Source organism: Schistocerca piceifrons, chromosome 4, assembly GCF_021461385.2.
Source record: "Schistocerca piceifrons isolate TAMUIC-IGC-003096 chromosome 4, iqSchPice1.1, whole genome shotgun sequence".
In the NCBI taxonomy this organism is placed as follows: Eukaryota; Metazoa; Arthropoda; class Insecta; order Orthoptera; family Acrididae; genus Schistocerca; species Schistocerca piceifrons.
The window spans coordinates 162614844-162618096 of NC_060141.1; the positions used below are offsets into that span (position 1 = coordinate 162614844).

General features: G+C 46.0%; 1 non-coding gene across 1 annotated transcript; it reads left to right on the top strand.

The window, feature by feature from the left end:
• Window positions 1-567: 567 nt before the first annotated feature.
• Trnas-cga lies at window positions 568-641 on the top strand. The gene has a single exon. It is a non-coding gene; the product is annotated as a tRNA-Ser (tRNA).
• The last annotated feature ends 2612 nt before the right edge of the window (window positions 642-3253 follow it).

Genomic DNA, 3253 nt, shown 5'->3' on the forward strand with positions numbered 1-3253 from the left:
GGGGAAGGCGTGCGATGTACATGAGTCTGACCGAGAGCAGATTGTGATGGTCTGGAAGCGCGGCACGAGCATTTCGCAAACTCCACGACTTTCCGGAGGTTCGAGGAGAGCTGTGGTGAGTATCCTCAACACGTGTTCACACCAAGGTGAAACCACGTCCAGACGTCGTGGGGTTTAGCGGCCAACTCTGATTGCAGATGTTGGACGCTGTAGGACTGTAGGTGGACAGATAGATGAAACATTACAGGCGCCGAACTGTGATGAAATTAACATCAGACTTTAATGGTGGATAGAGTACAATTTTGTCCACCGAACACACCTAAATACGTGTCCCCGCAGCCGACGACCCATGCATTAATGCAAAACATATCAGCGCACACTCCGCTGCAGAGTGAAAATCTCATTCTGGAAACATCCCCCAGGCTGTGGCTAAGAGATGTCTCCGCAATATCCTTTCTTTCAGGAGTGCTAGTTCTGCATCGTCCGCAGGAGAGATTCTGTAAAGTTTGGAAGGTAGGAGACGAGATACTGGCACAAGTAAAGCAGTGAGGACGGGACGTGAGTCGTGCTTGGGTAGCTCAGTTGGTAGAACACTTGCCCGCGAAAGGCAAAGGTCCCGAGTTCGAGTCTCGGCCCGGACACAGTTTAAATCTGCGAGGAAGTTTCAACACAAAACAACATCAGACACGATATTAGGAGGTATCTCATGACTTTCGTAAACTCGCTGTGTAAGATGACGTAGCCTGGAGGAGTCCCTTAAGAGAAGCCACGTTACATCTCTCCACTCCAAGGCGTTAATTGATGTATTGACCTTGGCTGGTAATTCAGGAAGTGGACAACGACTGTTTCGATTGAAAACAGTTATTACAAACTCAAAACATGTAAGGATTTTATTTCTCTAAATCACTACGCATTTGAAATTTACCTACATCCAGTTTTGGCGAAGTTCTGTACGCAAATGCCTGGATTGTGTCTACTCTTACCATCTACATTCCCAATGGGCAAGTTTGAGGCGTCGCAGCTAGGGTGCGATCGCCACTTTGTCTATTAAAGCTTTCTTGTATTAATATAGTGGGCTCCAGTGTAAGCAGTCAGAATCTTATACAGGGTGTTTCAAAAATGACCGGTATATTTGAAACTGCAATAAAAACTAAACGAGCAGCGATAGAAATACACCGTTTGTTGCAATATGCTTGGGACAACAGTACATTTTCAGGCAGACAAACTTTCGAAACTACAGTAGTTACAATTTTCAACAACAGATGGCGCTGCGGTCTGGGAAACTCTATAGTACGATATTTTCCACATATCTACCATGCGTAGCAATAATATGGCGTAGTCTCTGAATGAAATTACCCGAAACCTTTGACAACGTGTCTGGCGGAATGGCTTCACATGCAGATAAGATGTACTGCTTCAGCTGTTCAATTGTTTCTGGATTCTGGCGGTACACCTGGTCTTTCAAGTGTCCCCACAGAAAGAAGTCACAGAATAGGGAGGCCAATCCACGCCGCCTCCTGTATGTTTCGGATAGCCCAAAGCAATCACACCATCATCGAAATATTCATTCAGGAAATTAAAGACGTCGGCCGTGCGATGTGGCCGGGCACCATCTTGCATAAACCACGAGGTGTTCGCAGTGTCGTCTAAGGCAGTTTGTACCGCCACAAATTCACGAACAATGTCCAGATAGCGTGATGCAGTAATCGTTTCGGATCTGAAAAATAGGCCAATGATTCCTTTGGAAGAAATGGCGGCCCAGACCAGTACTTTTTGAGGATGCAGGGACGATGGGACTGCAACATGGGGCTTTTCGGTTCCCCATATGCGCCAGTTCTGTTTATTGACAAAGCCGTCCAGGTAAAAATAAGCTTCGTCAGTAAACCAAATGCTGCCCACATGCATATCGCCGTCATCAATCCTGTGCACTATATCGTTAGCGAATGTCTCTCGTGCAGCAATGGTAGCGGCACTGAGGGGTTGCCGCGTTTGAATTTTGTGTGGATAGAGGTGTAAACTCTGGCGCATGAGACGATACGTGGACGTTGGCGTCATTTGGACCGCAGCTGCAACACGGCGAACGGAAACCCGAGGCCGCTGTTGGATCACCTGCTGCACTAGCTGCGCGTTGCCCTCTGTGGTTGCCGTACGCGGTCGCCCTACCTTTCCAGCACGTTCATCCGTCACGTTCCCAGTCCGTTGAAATTGTTCAAACAGATCCTTTATTGTATCGCTTTTCGGTCCTTTGGTTACATTAAACCTCCGTTGAAAACTTCGTCTCGTTGCAACAACACTGTGTTCTAGGCGGTGGAATTCCAACACCAGAAAAATCCTCTGTTCTAAGGAATAAACCATGTTGTCTAAAGCACACGCTTACAGCAGAAAGACGACGTACAGAATGGCGCACCCACAGACTGCGTTGTCTTCTATACCTTTCACATCACTTGCAGCGCCATCTGTTATTGAAAATTGTAACTACTGTAATTTCGAAAGTTTGTCTGCCTGAAAATGTACTGTTGTCCCAAGCATATTGCAACAAACGGTGTATTTCTATCGCTGCTCGTTTAGTTTTTATTGCCATTTCAAATATACCGGTCATTTTTGAAACACCCTGTACGATCTACAACGGGCGAGCTGTGTCCTGCAGACGTGCGTCATGACCATATGGCGTGACTGCAGCGTGTGAAAGTAGCTGAGAGGCGCTTACAGAGTAGTTACATTCTCTGGAACTATAAAAATTAATAACTGATCTAGAAATAGCCTGAGGAACTTCATATTAGCTACATAACCTTCCGTTGTGTAAAGGAACAATCTTGTCTCAATCCACTTTGAATACTGAATGGTAGTGACAGCTGGTTGGCGAACCGTAACTGACAAGTCGATTGAGAATTGCAAGATGCAATTAGCTGTATTGTTTCGATGGGATATGAAATTGGGCCAACATTTCCCATGGAGCGGTAAGACTGTTGTAAGAATGTATAAAGTTAATGGAGACAAGAAGTAACCTCTGATCGAACTCGTAAAATTCCTCTATCAGCTACCTCAAGGTAAATACGTTGTCATCAGTATATGGTCCACGGACGAAGCCACGTTGATAATGGTCTACAATTCCAGAATGAGATTTTCACTCTGCAGCGAAGTGTGCGCTGATATGAAACTTCCTGGCAGATTAAAACTGTGTGCCCTAAAGAGACTCGAACTCGGGACCTTTGCATTTCGCGGGCAAGTGCTTTACCAACTGAGCCACCGAAGC